Raw genomic sequence first — 21,040 nt, 5'->3', positions numbered from 1 at the left:
CTGCCTATCAATCAGGCAGGGTGATAGCATCTCACTGGGCTCCTGGGGTACGCACGCGCAGTGCGGCCATTGCACGTGCGCACCTCACAAACTAATTCAGACTGCAATCGCTGCTGCTGCTGCGGTCTGAATTACCCCCTGTGTTTCTCTGTCCCCCCCATTAGTGCTGCTTAGTGTTCCCTCTATCCACACACTTCTGTTCCCCCATCCACACCGCTCTCCTCCCTCCAATCAACAACACTCTTACCTCATCTGAGCAGCTTTGTCTTCCGCTCAGACCTTCAGTTGCATAGACATGTTTGAGGGAGCTAAATGTGTATACTAAGTGAGATGGATGTATGGAGTTAGAAGGATGTTGTAACAAGGTGGCTTTGTTGTGTTGACTGAATGGGATGGTTGTGGGCACTGTGTGGGATGGGAGCACCACAAAACTGCTCAGACCTTCAGTTGCATAGACTGCATGTGTGTATTCCAATGAGCACACAAATCTGTGAATTAGCAGCTCCACCATTGTGTGAGTGACAGCAATCTCACTCTGTGAGAGTGCTGAATCTGCACTTACCCACAGGCTGTGATGGCATACCATATCTGTATTGCGCAAGGAACACGTCCATTAAGGCGTCAGCCTTAATGATCGGAATTTCATTGCTTTTTGGAGTTTGAGTGGAAGAGTTACAACAGGTTTCTGAAATTTCGATCATGTCTAAGAAGCCTTAATGGGACATGTGAAACCATAAGGTTTTTTGTCTATGGAATTTCATCGCTTTTTTTAAATTTATTTTTTTTATTCAGAAATGTAAAATTTCACTGTAAGAATAAACATTTGATTTTTTAAATGTTTAATGAAAATGTTCGTATAACATCACTGTTCTGTGCAAAATTATTTTATTAACCAAACCAAATTGTTTAAGGTCCGTACACACTTAACGATTTAATGAGCGACGTCGCTCATTTTATCGTTAAGTGTGTATGCAGCCAGCGACAAACGATGCGCGGCCCCGCGGGTCGGCAACAATCTTCGCTGTCGGTAGGGCATGCAGGAAGGATGTGGACTGTCGTCCACGACCTTCATGCAGGGCTGGCGGGGGCGTGACGTCACTGAGCGATATGAGCGGTCATATCGCTCAGTGTGTACAGTCGGCCGCCGGCCGGCCCGGGAGGGGAAACATTAGACGATGTCGCTCACAGAGCGACATCGTTTAATGTGTACGGGCCTTTAGACTTTGGTCAAAATATTTTGCTGCCTTTGCAGCTGATGCAGGGAGGGGGGTAGGCGGCAGCAGCCTGTAACTGAGGCTGGAGGTAGGCGTGAAATGCATTGCTTGTACGTGTGAGTGCGTGGTGTCAGGTGCTGCGCGTGTATATGTGTGTGTGTGTCAGGTGCTGCCTGTGTATGTGTGTGTCAGCTCCTGTGTGTATGTGTGTGTCAGGTGCTGCGTGTATATATGAGTGTGTCTGATGGTGCGTGTGTATGCGTGTGTGTGTGTCAGGTGTTGCGGGTGTATATGTGTGTGAGTATCAGGTGCTCCGCGTGTGTACAAGTGTATGTCTGGTGCTGTGCATGAATACGTATGTCTGTGTCAGGTGCTGCACGTGTCTATGTGTGTGTGAGTAAGGCACTGCGTGTGTATGTGTGTGTCTGATGGTGTGCGTGTATATGTATGTGTCAGGTGCTGCGTGTATATGCATGTGTCAGGTGCTGCGTGTATATGCATGTGTCAGGTGCTGCATGTTTATTTTATTGTGTCTGATGGTACGTGTGTGTGTCAGGTGCCGCACGTGTATATGTGTGTGTGTCAGGTGTTGCGCGTGTATGTGTGGGTCAGGTGCTGCATGTTTATTTTATTGTGTCTGATGCTACGTGTGTGTGTCAGGTGCCGCACGTGTATGTGTGTGTGTCAGGTGTTGCGCGTGTATGTGTGGGTCAAGTGCTGCATGTTTATTTTATTGTGTCTGATGCTACGTGTGTGTGTGTCAGGTGCCGCACGTGTATGTGTGTGTGTCAGGTGTTGCGCGTGTATGTGTGTGTCAGGTGCCGCGCGTGTATGTGTGTGTCAGGTGCCGTTCCCCTTCTTCCCATCCCAGCTCTCTCTGTAGAATACAGCTCTGCACCCAGAGAGAGGGAAAGACTAGGGGGCTGATCACTGCACTGCTCACTTTTTGGTCATGAGTTCGGCCTCCTGTTTCTTCCAGTGCTGTGTTCCTGCAGCCTAGCCCTCCCTGTTGTGCCAGAGAATCAGCCCTTCCTTCCCCTGACAGAGAGAGAGAGAGCCCGAGGCAGAGACACTCTTCCCGTAGCTGGCCTACCCCCAGTACTTCAGCACTGGCCATGCGGCAGTCAACAAAGGAGACCAGCAGGGGGTTCTGGCAGCATCAGCTGTGGCCGCAGCTGGATCGGAGAGGCCTGCAGTGTCTGAGGTGGGCAACACTTCCTCCGCCGCTGTCACCTTCCCCTGCCGGAGAGAAAGCCAGAGACATACCCTTCCCGCAGCTGGGATACCCCTAGTACCTCAGCGCTGGACAGGCAGAAGTCTATGGAGGGGACCGGCAGGGGTTTCGGGCCGCAGCAGTAGCAGCGGCCGCAGTCAGATCAGGGAGGCCTGCAGGGTCAGAACTGGGCAGCACTTCCACCAACACTGTCACCTCTGTGCTGGGCATGTACACCAGTCCGTACGGACGGAGGTGTCCACAACAGGCAGCAGTATAATGAGTCAGACAAACTCATTACACGCTGCCCACTGCTGCGCCGCATGCCCTCGATGGAGGAAGCCTAGATGCGGTCCCCAGCGGCAGCGAGGGAGAAGGGTGATCACATCACCCTTCAACCCGGCACCTCACAATCAGCTGGGGATCTGCAGTAGCTTCATCTCTCTCTTCCTCTCCCTCTCTGACAGCACAGCAGCCCCTCTGGGTCCCATGTAGCTCTGCCCCCCTGCTCACAGTTCACTCGGCCTCTCCTGATTAAAAAGAAAATAAGAGCCTGACCTGCTGCTCAGATGCGAGGAGGGGACGGGCGGTAGGTCCTCTGTGAGTACACTACACAGTCAAAATTAACTCTGACTCCTCACAACAGTGTGGACTGCAGGCGACGTCAGATGCCAATTTGGGTGTGCTTGCCGCACTACCTGCCCATCAAGCCCAACGTGGCATTTTGTATTAGGAACCCTATAACAGCATTCCGACATCCCTCCCTATGACGCTGCCATCCATACACTGCCGCTCTCATACATCCGTACACCGCCACTCTCATACATCCGCACACTGCCGCTCTCACACAACTGTACACTGTTGCTCTCATACATCCATACACTGCCGCTCTCATACATCCGTACAACCCCGCTCTCATACATCCGTACAACCCCGCTCTCATACATCCGTACAACCCCGCTCTCATACATCCGTACAACCCCGCACTCTTACAGCCGTACTCTTACAGCCGCAGACTGCCGCACTCTTACAGCAGCACACCGCCGCACGCATACAGCCGCACACCATCGCACTCATACAGCCGCACACCGACGCAGTTATACAGCCGTACATTGCCGCTCTCATACATCCGCACACTGCCGCTCTCATACATCCGCACACTGCCGCTCACATCTATACATACATAGCCTCCATACATCTACACATCCAATCCCCGCGCAAGGGAACACTGAAATCACTATCACTTTTCCCCGGGGTGTGACCACAGCCAGCCACTACTCCGGCCACCTTCTTGTGACACCAAAATGCATCTTACCTATCATCAGGGTGGTGCTGCTGCTGGGGGCAGGTTGCTGCCTCAGTCTCCTAGTTGGTGCTGCGATTGGAGGGGGTACTGCTTCCCTGTGCTGCCACTGTCTCCCGGATCATCGTGCCGCTGGCTGAATTGCAGCTTGACGCTACTGCTGCCGGGAGTAACAGCTTCCTGACTGTTGTTGCTGGTGGCTGCCTACTGCTCATTGCCGCCGGAACACTGACCGGCTCGGCAGTGATGCTGGCGGAGGAGTAGTGGCGGTGGGGTGGTGCCTGCTCCCTTCCCTCGAGCATGCCGCAGTGTAAAAAAATAAATAATAGAGAGCATACCAGGGTAAGAGTCTGTATGGATCACAGTGATTACACGGGGCACAGCATAAGGACACCTTGCTGTGAGGGGCTCTGCCCACACAGATTGCTGCACCCTCTCTGATGTCAGCCGCTGCCCTCTCGTTCTCTGGGCGGCCAGTTCCAGTGTGAGGTAGGAGAGGAAGAGAACACACAGGTGTTAGGCGCCGTGGTCCGCGATGTCCTCGCGGCCCGGCGCCTAGCAACTAGGGACGCCGAGCGTGCTAGCCGCCGGCTCCCTAGCAACGCTAGGACGCCGGGCGCGCTGAGCCGCCTGGACCCTAGCAACGGGGACGCCACGGACGGACTGCGCTCCCCTTGCAGGGTCAATCAAGTGAACTACACACACACACTTGTCTTCTGGTCGTGCAGCAAGGCAGCTGCACGGCATTGTGCTAATCAGGCTCTGAACTTCTGATTGAAGGACTCCCTGCTAAATACCTTCTCAGTGCTTCACACAGACGCCGGTAATAGCTTCCTGCATGCTGCTTTGGTTTGCTGACGTCTGTTCCAGTTCTGCTGTGTCCGGTCATTCCTGTCCTCAGAGTTCCTGAATCTTAGTGTTGTCATCTCTTCCCAAGGAGTCTTCCAGTCCTCATTTACCCGCAACAGTCGCTAGAGGATCTCGTGTGGTTTTCGTGAGTGGCGGCTCTGCCGCGTGCTGCGGCCTAGGCCGCTTTATTTTGTATTCTGTGTTGGTGCATTTGCGGAGGTTTACGCTCCCACACTCCTCTCCGGAACTCGCCGGTGCCGGGTAGAAGAGTGGACAAGTGGGTATTTTGGTTGTCCTTTTCCCTGGCGGTTTTCCGCACATACTCTAGTTTAAAGTTAGTTTTGAGCCCCTGGCTTTGTTGTTTAGTAGAGGGCCCCTTGTTATCACCCTGTCTCGGATTTCTCTTTGTCTCCCATTAAGACCTGAGGGGGCATCGGAGTTGGGCAGACGTAATCCGCCCTTCAAACGCGGCTGCCATGGGCCCAAGCAACCATAGTCTCGCAAGAGATTTCTGACAGCACGGGCGAGACAACGGAGATAGGGCGCCAGGGGCTATTCCCGTTCCCACTCCCTTTCCAAGCATTACGTTCCAGTACTCAGGTCCTTGCTATAAGATATCCCCAGACCAGAGTATTGGAATCATAACAACAGGAGAGCAGCCCTGATATATAACAGAGGTGGAAGTTCTATAGGCAACAGAGACGGAGACCAGCCAGCCAGTCTCCCAGTGCCCTGATCACTACACGCCGCCAGCACAGCATTACAGGAGGGTCCTATAGTGCTGCCCTGAGCTAACAGGTGTGTGTACCAGTGTGCTGCGCCCTGGTGTCTCTGAGAGGGGTGAGGTCACCGTGCCGCTTTAGTATATGGCTTTTCCTTAGTACTGTAAGTTACAGCCCTGCACTAGTAGTGGCAACTCTGCCCTATGTGAACCTGTGAGGTTATTTTCCTATTTACAGAATAACCGGGGAGAAGGCGGCCACATTGCGGCTCTCAAGAGAAGGCACTCTAGTACACCCCCTGCTGGCGGCCACTGCGCAGGCGCAACAAATTGAAATGCCCGATCTCTATAATGGGGCATATTTCTCTTAATTAAAAAAAACCTGTAACTTTCTGAAAAACCACAACCCCAAAAGGCACTTCACAGGGACATGCTCTATCTAATAAAACAAACCCCAAGTCATATATATATATATATATATATATATATATATATATAATAAGATTTTACTCACCGGTAAATCTATTTCTCGTAGTCCGTAGTGGATGCTGGGACTCCGTAAGGACCATGGGGAATAGCGGCTCCGCAGGAGACTTGGCACAACTAAAGAGAGCTTTAGGACTACCTGGTGTGCACTGGCTCCTCCCCCTATGACCCTCCTCCAGACCTCAGTTAGGATACTGTGCCCGGAAGAGCTGACACTAAGGAAGGATTTTGAATCCCGGGTAAGACTCATACCAGCCACACCAATCACACCGTACAACTCGTGATATTATACCCAGTTAACAGTATGACAACAACGGAGCCTCTGCACAGATGGCTCTCAACAATAACCCTTTTGTTAACAATAACTATGTACAAGTACTTGGGATGGGCGCCCAGCATCCACTACGGACTACGAGAAATAGATTTACCGGTGAGTAAAATCTTATTTTCTCTGACGTCCTAAGTGGATGCTGGGACTCCGTAAGGACCATGGGGATTATATCAAAGCTCCCAAACGGGAGGGAGAGTGCGGATGACTCTGCAGCACCGAATGAGCGAACTCCAGGTCCTCCTCAGCCAGGGTGTCAAACTTGTAAAATCTTGCAAATGTGTTTGACCCCGACCAAGTAGCAGCTCGGCAAAGTTGTAAAGCAGAGACCCCTCGGGCAGCCGCCCAAGAAGAGCCCACCTTCCTCGTGGAATGGGCTTTTACTGATCTAGAATGCGGCAGTCCCGCCGCAGAATGTGCAAGCTGAATTGTGCTACATATCCAGCGAGCAATAGTCTGCTTTGAAGCAGGAGCACCCATCTTGTTTGGTGCATAGAGGATAAACAGCGAGTCAGTTTTCCTGACTCCAGCCATTCTGGAAACATAAATTTTCAGGGCCCTGACTACATCCAGCAACTTGGAATCCTCCAAGTTCCGAGTAGCCGCAGGCACCACAATAGGTTGGTTCAAATGAAACGCTGAAACCACCTTAGGCAGAAATTGGGGATGAGTCCTCAATTCCGCCCTATCCATATGGAAAATCACATAAGGGCTTTTACATGACAAAGCCGCCAACTCTGACACACGCCTGGCCGAAGCCAGGGCCAATAGCATGACCACTTTCGACGTGAGATATTTTAACTCCACGGTTTTAAGTGGCTCAAACCAATGTGATTTAAGGAAATCCAACACCACGTTGAGATCCCAAGGTGCCACTGGAGGCACAAAAGGAGGCTGAATATGCAGCACTCCTTTAACAAAAGTCTGAACTTCCGGCAGGGAAGCCAGTTCTTTTTGGAAGAAAATCGACAGAGCCGAAATCTGGACCTTAATGGACCCCAATTTGAGGCCCATATTCACCCCTGACTGTAGGAAGTGCAGGAATCGACCCAGTTGAAATTCCTCCGTTGGGGCCTTCCTGTCCTCACACCAAGCAACATATTTTCGCCATATGTGGTGATAATGTTTTGCGGTCACGTCCTTCCTGGCTTTGATCAGCGTAGGAATGACTTCCTCCGGAATGCCCTTTTCCTTCAGGATCCGGTGTTCAACAGCCATGCAACAAGGACTACCTCCTAGCAATTTACAACTCACGTCTCACAGAACAAGATTTAAATATTGACAAGGCACACTGAAATATAACGGTGATGCATGGTGCAGTATCGTGTCCTAGGATGTCATGTCGCAGCTTCTCCATAGGTAACGCCATCACATCTATTCTCTACGTCTGTGTCTGGGACACAGATTTATCCAACCTCACTCTGATATTATTGAAACTTTCACCCAGTCAGTTATTGGTGGTGCCAACAGGGCCACCATCATATGTCTGCATTCCTAATATAGTTTCCTCTTGGGAAAAACATTCAGCCACCGACATGTTGACACACATGTACCAAGTACCCACAGACACATCGGCTTATGGGGGATAGACCTACAGTAAATCTGTCAGAGGGACAGAGAGGATTTTTCAGCTCACAACCCAGCGCCAAAAGTACACAGTCTGGGAAATAATAAACTCTATAGTGATAGACTTGTAACGCTCTATAGATGTGCTGGTGAGGTGAGGAAGAAGCCCCGCCGCTGTAATGGCACGCTTCTGTCCCGCTCAGAAACAAATAATTAATTACGCTGGCGGGGTAAGGACAGTGCCCAGGCACTAATGTCCACTTTTGCCAGCCTTTTGTGAGGAATTTATGCTGCCCACGGTGCCCCCCCCCACCCACCCACATGCCCTGCACCCTGCAGTGCCTGTGTTTGTGTGGAAGCATGGCGCACAGCATTCCGCTCGCTGCGTGGTACCTCAGAATGCCGTCACTGGAGAAGAAGTCTTCTGTTCTTCTGCTACTCGCCTGTCTTCTGACTTCTGGCTCTGTAAGGGGGTGATGGCAGGCTACGGGAGTGGGCATCTAGGCGTACCCAGCGATCAGCACCCTCAGGAGCTAATGGTGTCCTGTCAGCCAGAAGCAGAGCCATTGAACTCACTAGAAGTTGGTCATACTTCTCTCCCCTAAGTTCCACGAAGCAGGGAGACTGTTGCCAGCAGCCTCCCTGAAAATAAGAAAAACTAACATAAGTCTTTTCAGAGAAACTCAGTAGAGCTCCCCTGTAGTGCATCCAGTCTCACTGGGCACAATTCTAAAACTGGAGTCTGGAGGAGGGGCATAGAGGGAGGAGACAGTTCACACCCTTTGAAAGTCTTAAAGTGCCCATGTCTCCTGCGGATCCCGTCTATACCCCATGGTTCTTAATGTGATCCCAGCATCCTCTAGGACGTATGAGAAAACAAATAACGCACACACGAGGAGGAGAGAACAAAGGAAGCTATAAGGAGGGGAGGGGAGGGGAGGGGGGGGGGGTAAGGTAGTAAAGGGATATTGGATAAACTACAACCTTATACATATTCATTAATGTACCAGTAGTTAGAAGTAGAAGAGCTCTAACAGAAACCACAAAGCTTATCTAAAGCCACACCACACTGGATATGCCCAATCTCATTTGATCTTTGAAGCAAAGCAGTATTGGACTTTGTTACTACCAAGCAGTCTCCCATCCATGTATTATCAGATTCTTTAGGTGTTTTTAAACTATCAACACCCTTTTCTTGGTACTGTACATTTAATTTTTACACATATTCTTTTATGTACCAGAAGTTAGAAGTAGAAGAGCTCTAACAGAAACCACGAGCTCATCTACAGCCACAGCACACTGGATTTGCCCAATCTCTCCTGATCATGGAAGCTGAGCAGTGTTGGTCCTGGTTTTAGTACTTGGATGGGAGACCACCAGGAAATACCAGGAGTTGTGTGTATTTTTACAATACCAACACCGTTCTCTTGATGCATTCCATTTTGAAACATTGGGGCAGATCTATTAAGCCTGGTGAACTGATAAAGTGCAAGGTGATAAAATACCAGCCAGTCAGCTCCTAACTGTCATTTTTCAAACCCAGCCTGTGACATGGCAATTAGGAGCTGATTGGCTGGTACTTTATCACCATGCAAATTATCATTTCACCAGGTTTAATAAATCGTCCACTTATTCATTTATGTACGAGTAGTTAGAAGTAGAAGAACTCTAACAGAAACCACTAAGCTCATCTACAGCCACACCACACTGTATATGCCCAATATCACCTGATCTTAGGCCTGGTTTGTTCTTGGATGTGAGACCACCTGGGAATACCAGGTGCTGTAGGTAGTTTTATACTACCAACACCGTTCTCTTGATGCATTCTATTTTGAAACTTATTCATTGATGTAGAAGTTAGAAACAGCAAAAATCATCTACAGCCGCACCACACTGGATATGTCCAATCCAGTGGCGTAACTAGAAATTTTTCTCCCCCAAGCCAAGAAATTCTTCGGCGCCCCCCCCCCCCCCTTCATGCTTCATAATTGGGAGCAAGAAAGGGATAAATATGCGCGCGCCTAAGGCGCGCGCGTCAAAAAAGGGGCGTGGTTTTGTTGGAGTGGGCGTGGTTTCACATAAAGGGGCGTGGCATTGCAGGAAAAGACTACCTTATACCCCAGTTTTGCAACCTGCACGCCCATACGTTGGCCACCACAGGAAAGAAAAATAATCCTGATTCATGCCCCTTACATTATTTGTCATTTTTCCTCCTTATAGTAATGCCCAGTATACATTATGCCACATACTGCAATGGCCCTTAGACATTATGCCGCACACAATAATGCACGACACAATATGCACACACTGTAATGCCCCCGACACATTATGCCACACACCGTAATGTCTGTGACACATTATGCCACACACCGTAATGCCTGTGACACATTATGACAGGAATCGCAATGCCCGTTATACATTATGCTACACACTGCAATGCCCCTGATACATTATAGCACATACAATGTCTGTGACACATTATGACACACACCGCAATGTCCGTGATACATTATGCCACACACTGCAATGCCCGATACATTATAGCACATACAATGCCTGTGACACATTATGCCACACACTGCAATGACCTTGAGACATTATACCACAATGCCCGTGATATAGTATACCATACACCGTAATGCCTGTGACACATACCGCAATGACCTGCCCGTTATACCCTATGCCACACATCGCAATGCCCGTTATGTATTATGCCACACTGCAATGACCCTGAGACATTATACCACATACCACAATGCCCGTGATATAGTATACCACACACCGTAATGCCTGACACATTATGACACACACCGCAATGTCCGTGATACATTATGCCACACACTGCAATGACCCTGAGACATTATACCACATATCACAATGCCCGCGATATAGTATACCATACACCGTAATGCCTGCGACACATTATGACACACACCGCAATGTCCGTGATACATTATGCCACACACCGTAATGCCCATTACACATTAAGTCCTACAGTAAGGCTTCTAATTACTTTTCAATTACCTGCTCGTTGTCAGGGGTTTCATGCACTGGGTGTCATGCTCGTTGCCAGGGGTTTCATGCTCTTGGTTCCATGCACGGTGCCAGGGGTTTTCATGCTCAGGGTGTCATGCTCGTTGCCAGGGGTTTCATGCACTGGGTGTCATGCTCGTTGCCAGGTGTTTCATGCACTGGGTGTCATGCTCGTTGCCAGATGTTTCATGCACTGGGTGTCATGCTCGTTGCTAGGAGGTAGTCCTTGTTGCTAGGGCTGTGCTCCCAGTGCCACATATGTCCCCAGTGCCAGATATTCCCCCACGGTGCCAGGTACTTACATGCCCCAGTGCCAAATATAGTCGTCGTCCCCATGTGCCAGGTACACATATGCCCCCAGTGCCAGATATTCCCCCCCTGTGCCATATATGCCCCCAGTGCCAGATATTCCCCCCAGTGCCATATATGCCCCCCGTGCCATATATGCCCCCAGTGCCAGATCCCCCCCCGAGTGCCATATATGCCCCCAGTGCCAGATATTCCCCCCCAGTGCCATATATGCCCCAGTGCCAGATATCCCCCCCAGTGCCAGATATGCCCCCAGTGCCAGATATTCCCCCCAGGGCCAGAAATGCCCCAGTGCCAGATATTCCTCCCTCCCCCCCCGTGCCATATATGCCCCCAGTGCCAGATATTTACCCCCCCCCCCGCCGTCGCTTTTTGGAGGGACACGGAGGGCACAGCTCGTCTCTCCTGTGTCCCTCCTGCTGCATCATCTCCGGCGGCCGCCGGTCTAATAGGGGGAAGTGCCGGTTCGTGAGCCAATTAGAGCTCACGGACGGCACTTCCCCCTATTAGACCCGCGGCCGCCGGAGATGATGCAGCAGGAGGGACACAGGGAGGCGCGCTGTGTGCCCTCCGTGTCCCTCCAAAAAGCGGCGGAGGGAAGGAGACTGCAGACTGACATGCGGACGCTCGTCCGCATGTCAGTCTGCTGTAAATCAGTGGCGCCCCCACAGCCCCTCGCCCCCAAGCCACCGCGAGGACTGCGGGGGCAGTAGTTACGCCACTGGTCCAATCTCATCTGATGATGGAAGCTAAGCAGTGTTGTGCCTGGTTTGTTTTTGGATTTCAAGTCCTGCCTTCTGGTTTGGCCACGGCACCTCGGATATTCACCAAGGTCATGGCCGTGATGACGACCCTTCACCATCAGAGAATCAGGATCCTGCCAAATCTGGACGACTTGCTGATCCTGGTGAACTCCCAAGAGGTTCTCCACAGTTATCTGGAACTGGCGGTCCAATTCCTAAAAGTCCACGGGTGGCTCATCAACTGAAAAAAGTCCTCGCTGGTCCCTGCTCGGAACATTGTGCACCTAGGGGCACTGCTGGACACACACAGCCAACAATTGTTTCTGTCTCCAGAGAAAGTCCTGAAAATTCAGGACAGTATCGTCCTCTCTCGCCCAAGAGTGTTGATACACACAGCGATGCAAGTACTAGACCTCATGGTGTCGGCTTTCGATATGGTAGAGTACGCTCAATTTCATTACCGCCCTCTGCAGAGGTTAATCCTCTCCAAGTGGGACGGCCTGCCTCATCGGATGATGTCTCAAATGATCTCCTTGACTCCGGAGGTTCGTCTGACACTGAGCTGGTGGCTACAGGACCAACAGTTGAGCAGGGGCCATCCCTTCTGGATCTCCAACTGTGTCCTCCTGACAATGGATGCCAGTCTTTTGGGCTGGGCCATGGTGTTGGAGCAACACTTTCTCCAGGGTCGGTGGACCAGGGAGGAATCTCTCCTCCTGATATACATTCTGGAATTGCAGGCAGTGTTCAATTAATTGACACTGGCCCTGCCTCTAGTACAGAACAGGCCTGTTCAAGTACAATCTGACAACGCCACCACGGTAGTGTACACAAATCATCAAGGCGGCACTCGAAACTGCATGGCAAAGCTGGAAGTATCAAAAATCCTCCGTTGGGTAGAAAGTCATCTGACAGCAATATCGGCAGTGTTCATTCCCGGAGTCCTCAACTAGGAAGCGGATTTCCTCAGTCGTCAGGACGTTCACGCTGGAGAGTGGAGAGGCCGCAGCAGAAATGTCTGCACTGGTGTCAGTAGGTGACTGAGGCAGGGATGACTGGGAGATAGTGGGTGACTGAAGCATGTATGAGTGGGAGATAGTGGGTGACTGAGGCCGGGGTGACTGGGAGATAGTGGGTGACAGGGAGATAGTGGGTTACTGAGGGAGGGGTGATAGGAAGGGGTTGGGTAAGTATGGGAAGAAAGTGGGTGACAGGTATAATAAATGACTAAGGCAGGGGTGATAGGGAGATAGTGGATGACTGTGGCAGGGGTGACAGGGACAGTAAGAGACTGAGGCAGGGGTGACAGGGATAGTGGCTGACTGAGGCAGGGGTGACTGGGAGATAGTGGGTGACTGAGGCAGGGTTGACAGGGATAGTGGGTGACTGAAGCAGGGGTGATAGGGTGACAGTGGGTGACTAAAGCAGGGGTGACTGGTATAGTGGGTGACTGAGGCAGGGATCGCAGATATAGTGGTTGACTGAGGCAGCGGTGACTGGGAGATAGTGGGTAACTGAGGCAGGGGTGACAGGGAAAGTGTGTGACTCAGGCAGGGGTGATAGGGAGATAGTGGGCTGCATATCTCTGCCTCACTGCAGCAGCACATTCCTGCTTCAATGACAGCAGCACATCCCTGCCTCGCTGACAGCAGCACATCCCTGCCTCGCTGACAGCAGCACATCCCTGCCTCGCTGACAGCAGCACATCCCTGCTTCACTGACAGCAGCACATCCCTGCTTCGCTGACAGCAGCACATCCCTGCTTCGCTGACAGCAGCACATCCCTGCTTCGCTGACAGCAGCACATCCCTGCCTCGCTAACAGCAGCACATCCCTGTCTCGCTGACAGCAGCACAGCACTGCTTCGCTGACAGCAGCACATCACTGCTTCACTACCAGCAGCACATCCCTGCCTCACTGGCAGCAGCACATCCCTGCCTTACTGACAGCTGTATATAGGGCCTAATTCAGACCTGATCCCTGCTGTGCATATTCACACAACAGGAGATCAGGTCTGAAGTGCGTGTGTGCTGGTGCCGCAGTGCACCGGCACATGCCAGAGATGCGATCAGCATCTCTGCCCAGTGAGCGCCTCTGCCTGATTGACAGGCAGAGGCGGTCACTGGGCAGGAGGAGTCGGGCCAGCGGCGTTGTGCCGCCATTTTGGGGGCACAGTCAGGACAACGCAGACATGACCGGACCGTATGGGGGCGGGCCGTGACGGCTGCGTGACCCGGACAGCAACGGGCCTTATTTACTAAAATCTCAGATAAATTTTATGGCATTTATGTGCAGTCTAGTTTGCACAGTTGATAGAGTGTTGATCTTGCACTATCAATGTAAGCCTCACATAGGTTTGATACACATGTAAGTTTGTTTTTATTTTACTACATTGTGGTTTGTGGCTCTATACCATGTAATGCATGTCTTTTAACAGTAGTCAAGTCTTCCAATGTGCTTGTTAGTGAAACCCAATAGATAGCTTTATTTTATTTTGTTTCTTCAAATATTGAATGCATATGTCTTATAACTTTTTTTTTTTTTCAATATACAGGTTGAGTATCTGTATATACATTTTTATTATAAGATTTTCAATGACACAAGTACATCCAAGTTGCAGATTATGGATTGTGAAGGACAAATCAACCATATAAACAATTTAAGCAATTTAAATTGCATGCAGGTAGTAGAATATCAAACTCCTTGGATGAGAGTTGGTCGTAATAAACTAGGATAGAAAAGAATAAAGTAGAAAATAAGATTTTAAACCTACCGGTAAATCTTTTTCTCGTAGTCCGTAGAGGATGCTGGGGACTCCGTAAGGACCATGGGGATAGACGGGCTCCACAGGAGACATGGGCACTTTAAGAAAGACTTTAGTTCTGGGTGTGCACTGGCTCCTCCCTCTATGCCACAGTTAGAGAAACTGTGCCCAGAGGAGACGGACAGTATGAGGAAAGGAATTTGTTAATCCAGGGCAAGATTCATACCAGCCACACCAATCACACCGTATAACTTGTGATAAACTACCCAGTTATCAGAATGAAAAAACAACATAGCATCAGTGCAGGACCGATGCAACTATAACATAACCCTTATTGAAGCAATAACTATATACAAGTATTGCAGAAGTAGTCCGCACTTGGGACGGGCGCCCAGCATCATCTACGGACTACGAGAAAAAGATTTACCAGTAGGTTTAAAATCTTATTTTCTCTAACGTCCTAGAGGATGCTGGGGACTCCGTAAGGACCATGGGGATTATACCAATGCTCCAAAACGGGCGGGAGAGTGCGGATGACTCTGCAGCACCGATTGAGCAAACATGAGTTCCTCCTCAGCCAGGGTATCAAACTTATAGTATTTTGCAAAGGTGTGTGAACCCGACCAAGTAGCAGCTTGACACAGCTGTAGTGCCAAGACCCCTCGGGCAGCCGCCCAAGAAGAGCCCACTTTCCTCGTGGAATGGGCCTTGACCGATTTCAGTAACTGCAATCCAGCCATAGAATGCGCTTGCTGAATCGTGTTACAAATCCGGCGAGCAATAGCCTGCTTTGAAGCAGGGGCACCAATCTTGTTGGTTGCATACAGGACAAACAGCGCTTCAGTTTTCCTGACTCTAGCCGTCCTGGCCACGTAAATTTTCAAAGCCCTAACCACATCAAGTAACTCGGAATCCTCCAAGTCACGCGTAGCCACAGGCACCACAATAGGTTGGTTCATATGAAAAGATGAGACCACTTTTGGTAGGAATTGAGGACGGGTCTGCAATTCCGCTCTATCCACATGGAATACCAAATATGGGCTTTTATGTGACAAAGCCGCTAATTCCGACACTCGCCTAGCCGAAGCCAAGGCTAATAACATGACCACCTTCCATGTGAGATATTTTAACTCCACTGTTTTAAGTGGTTCAAACCAGTGTAATTTTAGAAAACTTAACACCACGTTAAGGTCCCAAGGTGCCACCGGAGGCACAAAAGGAGGCTGAATATGCAGCACTCCTTTTACAAAAGTCTGAACTTCTGGAAGAGAAGCCAATTCTTTTTGAAAGAAAATGGATAAGGCTGAAATCTGGACCTTAATAGAGCCTAATTTTAGGCCCAAATTCACTCCAGTTTGTAGGAAGTGAAGGAAACGGCCCAGATGGAATTCTTCCGTAGGAGCATTCCTGGCCTCACACCAAGAAACATAATTTCGCCATATACGGTGTAATGTTTTAACGTTACATCCTTCCTAGCCTTTATCAGCGTAGGGATGACCTCAACCGGAATGCTAGGATCCGGCATTCAACCGCCATGCCGTCAAATGCAGCCGCGGTAAGTCTTGGAACAGACAGGGCCCCTGATGCAACAGGTCCTGTCTTAGAGGGAGAGGCCACAGATCTTCTGTGAGCATTTCCTGCAGATCCGGATACCAGGTCCTCCGTGGCCAATCTGGAACAATGAGGATTGTTCTCACTCCTCTTTGTCTTATTATCCTCAACACCTTGGGTATGAGAGGAAGAGGAGGAAATACATAGACCGACCGGAACACCCACGGTGTCACTAGGGCGTCTACAGCTACTGCCTGAGGGTCTCTTGACCTTGCGCAATACCTCTGTAGCTTTTTGTTGAGCCAGGACGGCATCATGTCTATCTGTGGCAGTTCCCACCGACTTGTAATCTGTGCAAAGACTTCCTGGTGAAGTCCCCACTCTCCCGGATGTAGGTCGTGTCTGCTGAGGATGTCTGCTTCCCAGTTGTCCACTCCCGGAATGAACACTGCTGACAGTGCGCTTGCGTGATTCTCCACCCAGCGAAGAATTCTGGTGGCTTGTGCCATCGCCACTCTGCTTCTTGTGCCGCCTTGGCGGTTTACATGAGCCACTGCGGTGACGTTGTCTGACTGGATCAGAACCAGTTGGTCGCAAAGTAAGGTCTCCGCTTGACGTAGGGCATTGTATATGGCCCTTAGTTCCAGGATGTTGATGTGAAGACAAGTCTCTTGACTTGACCAAAGACCTTGGAAATTTCTTCCCTGTGTGACTGCTCCCCAACCTTGGAGGCTTGCGTCTGTGGTCACCAGGATCCAGCCCTGAATGCTGAATCTGCGTCCCTCGAGAAGGTGAGCACTCTGCAGCCACCACAAGAGTGATACCCCTGACCCTGGGGGACAGGGTGATCAACCAATGCATCTGTAAATGTGGACCCGGACCACTTGTCCAGTAGGTCCCATGTGGAAAGTCCTCGCATGGAACCTGCCGAATGGAATGGCCTCGTATGATGCCACCATCTTTCCCAGGACTCGAGTGCAGTGATGCACTGACACAAGTTTTGGTTTCAATAGGTTCCTGACAAGAGTCATGAGTTCCTGGGCCTTTTCTATCAGGAGATAAACCCTCTTCTGGTCTGTGTCCAGAATCATGCCCAAGAAAGACAGACGAGTAGTAGGAATCAACTGCGACTTCGGGATATTGAGAATCCAGCTGTGTTGCTGTAACACTTTCAGTGAAAGTGATACGCTGTTCAGCAACTGCTCTCTTGATCTCGCTTTTATGAGATCGCCCAAGTACGGGCTAATTGTGACACCTTGCTTGCACAGGGAGCACCATCATTTCCGCCATTACCTGGTGAAAATTCTCAGGGCCATGGAGAGACCAAACAGCAACGTCTGAAATTGGCAATGACAGTCCTGTACCGCAAATCTGAGTTACGCCTGATGAGGTGGATAAATGGGGGACATGAAGGTATGCATCCTGTACACAAATGCGGACAACAGGTGTCAAGCCGTGTGTTGCCTTTGTCAAGCTGTATAAGTAGGGATAAGGACGTTAACCACCTCGGAACATCCTCCCTTATACGTCACCTGCAGCGCATTCATCATAAGTCAGTGACAAGTTCAAAAACTTTGGATGACAGCGGAAGCAGTCCACTAACCACTAAATCCCTTCCGCTTGTAACCAAGCTCCTGCAAACCACACCACCAACTCCCTCAGTGTCAATTTCCTCCTTAGACAGGAGAGCAATAGTCCTGCAGGCCATGTCACTGGGCAAGTCTGACGAGTCCTCTCCTGCCTGGGATTCCTCCGATGCATCCTTGAGTGTAACGCCTACTGCTGCTGGCGCTGCTGTTGTTGCTGCTGGGAGTCGATCGTCATCCCAGAGGGGAAGTCGGGAAGACCACTTGTACTTCTTCCAGTAAGCAATTGACTGTCCAACAGTCCTTTGCGAGGAAGATGAAATATCACAGCAGTCATCCTGCTGCAAAGCGGATAACTCAGGTCTGGGTGGTGAGAAACGTGGTTCCGGTATCCATCGTTAATTTAGAGGCAACTAGAGACTTGATTGAGGTACTGTGTCCCCGGTACCAAATACCCTCTAGGTTCCATTTCTCTAGGCAGGCGATACGAAAATGTACACAGACCTCAGAAAAAGAAGTCACCAGTGTCCTAAAAAATGCAGTTGTACCCAATGTCCACTTGTCTGTGGTTAAGTGGAGCAGGGCAGACTCAGGACTATATGACTGTGACAGCCCACTGGGTAGATGTATTGCCTCCCGCAGCAAGAACAGCAGCGGCGGCACCAGTAGCAGCATCTCGCAATTGCCAACTCGTTTCCTAGGCAGGCTACGCTTTGTATCACCGCTTTCCATAAGAGGCACACAGCTGACAACCACTTACGGAAACTGAGGAACATCATCGCAGAATGGCTTACCCCAATTGAACTCTCCTGGGGATTTGTGACATCGGACAACGCACCAATATTGTGCGTGCATTACATCTGGGCAAATTCCAGCACGTCCCATGTTTTGCACATACATTGAACTTGGTGGTGCAGAATTATTTAAAAAACGACAGGGGCGTGCAAGAGATGCTGTCGGTGGCCCGAAGAATTGCGGGCCACTTTCTGCATTCAGCCACCGCGTGCCGAAGACTGGAGCACCACCAAACATTCCTGAACCTGCCCTGCCATCCTCTGAAGCAAGAGGTGGTAACGAGGTGGAATTCAACCCTCTATATGCTTCAGAGGATGGAGGAGCAGCAAAAGGCCATTCAAGCCTATACATCTACCACGATATAGGCAAAGGAGGGGGAATGCACTGACTCAAGCGCAGTGGAGAATGATTTCAACGTTGTGCAAGGTTCTGCAGTCCTTTTGAACTTGCCACACGTGAAGTCAGTTCAGACACTGCCAGCCTGAGTCAGGTCATTCCCCTCATCAGGCTTTTGCAGAAGAAGCTGGAGACATTGAAGGAGGAGCTAAAACAGAGCGATTCCGCTAGGCATGTGGGGACTTGTGGATGGAGCCCTTAATTCGCTTAACCAGGATTCAATCTGTTGAAATCAGAGCAATAAATTTTGGCACCGTGCTCGATTCCTAGATTTAAAACCTACATTGTATCTCTCTTTCCTGCAGACACAAGTCTGTAGAGGTTCAAAGACCTGCTGGTGAGAAAATTGTCAAGTCAAGCGGAACGTGACCCGTCAACAGCTCCTCCTTCACATTCTCCCGCAACTGGGGGTGCGAGGAAAAGGCTAAGAATTCCGAGCCCACCTGCTGGCGGTGATGCAGGGCAGTCTGGAGTGAGTGCTGACATCTGGTCCGGACTGAAGGACCTGGCAACGATTACTGACATGTCGTCTACTGTCACTGCATATGATTCTGTCACCTTTGAAAGAATGGTGGAGGATTATATGAGTGACCGCATCCAGGTAGGCACGTCAGACAGTCCGTATGTATACTGGCAGGAAAAAGAGGCAATTTGGAGGCCCTTGCACAAACTGGCTTTATTCTACCTAAGTTGCCCTCCCTCCAGTGTGTACTCCAAAAGAGTGTTTAGTGCAGCCGCTCACCTTGTCAGCATCGGCGTACAAGGTTACTTCCAGAAAATGTGGAGAAGATGATGATCATTCAAAATTAATTATAATCAATTCCTCCGTGGAGACATTCACCAGCAATTGCCTCCAGAAAGTACACAGGGATCTGAGATGGTGGATTCCAGTGGGGACGAATTAATAATCTGTGAGGAGGGCGATGTACACAGTGAAAGGGGTGAGGAATCGGAGGATGATGAGGTGGACATCTTGCCTCTGTAGAGCCAGTTTGTGCAAGGAGAGATTGATTGCTTCTTTTTTGGTGGGGGTCCAAACCAACCAGTCATTTCAGTCAGCCGTGTGGCAGACCCTGTTGCTGAAATGATGGGTTCGTCAATGTTTTTCTTTTCAATCTAAGCCCCTGCAGTTTTCTGTAAGAATCTGCTTCGCTATGATGATCAACAAGTCACAAGGGCAAACACTCAGGGCTGGAGGCGTAGATCTTAGGACCAGCTGCTACAAGCATGGCAAAGGTGTCACTATCATTGGTGACACCCAGAGAGGCAGCGAGGAGATTGTAAAGCAGTGCGCGCAGATAAGCAGCGCAATGGTAAAATGGAGGCATGGTCTCATAGGTAGGGGTTGTGGCCTGTTGGCCTGAATCTCCATTTTGTTGCTCCGGGTATCCGGGGGTTGAGTGCTGCACCCGGGGACTAGTGTGTGAGTGGTGCTGGCTCCTGCACAGTGACAGAAACTGGGTGTTGCACGTAATGTCACAGTGAAACACCCATATTCTGTCACTGAAGAGGAGCCGGCACTTTGGTGTCACCCCCTTGGCGGGTGACACTCGGGTGTGGGCCGCAACCCCGTTGTGATGCCACTGACCCATGGGAAGCTTTACGTGGCTTACCCATGTGTTAGTAGCCCCAAGCATCTTTTGTGTAAGTCCCTGAAGAAAAACTTAAAATATTTACAAATAAATTGCAGTCGCAGTGCAGTTCAGCGTGATCATAAAAAATGGGTTAGCCTCCTGTTGGTGCAGACTGTACGGTGTGCGCAGGAAGCCGCCACCATTTTTGTGATCGCAACGGCTGCATGTGATGTCATGCAGCCGCTCTGACCACGCCTCCTGTTTCTCCGTTGAAGCCCCTGCCCCCGCACCGCTCCATCTCCGACTTTGAAATGGAGTGTTGCTGACCCCCCCCCCCCCCCGCACCGATTGACAGTCACAGAAAATGCAGGCGCATGCGTATGCTCTTAGCAATTTTGCAGTGGATTGCTTATTGTGATTGCAATCCAACCTGAATCAGGCTCTATTACCTATCACAATGCACTGCAGGTAGTACAAAATGGGGTTAATATAGGAGAAAACCCCCCAGAGCTGTGCTCCTTAACTGTCCCTGGTGGCTAGTGGAGCGGCTGCCCAGTAATCAGTGTCCACGCCAGTGCGCACACGGCACCGCCCCCTACAGCCATGCTG

Source organism: Pseudophryne corroboree, unplaced genomic scaffold (assembly GCF_028390025.1).
Source record: "Pseudophryne corroboree isolate aPseCor3 unplaced genomic scaffold, aPseCor3.hap2 scaffold_1630, whole genome shotgun sequence".
Lineage (NCBI taxonomy): Eukaryota > Metazoa > Chordata > Amphibia > Anura > Myobatrachidae > Pseudophryne > Pseudophryne corroboree.
Note: the sequence above shows the minus strand (reverse complement) of the source record.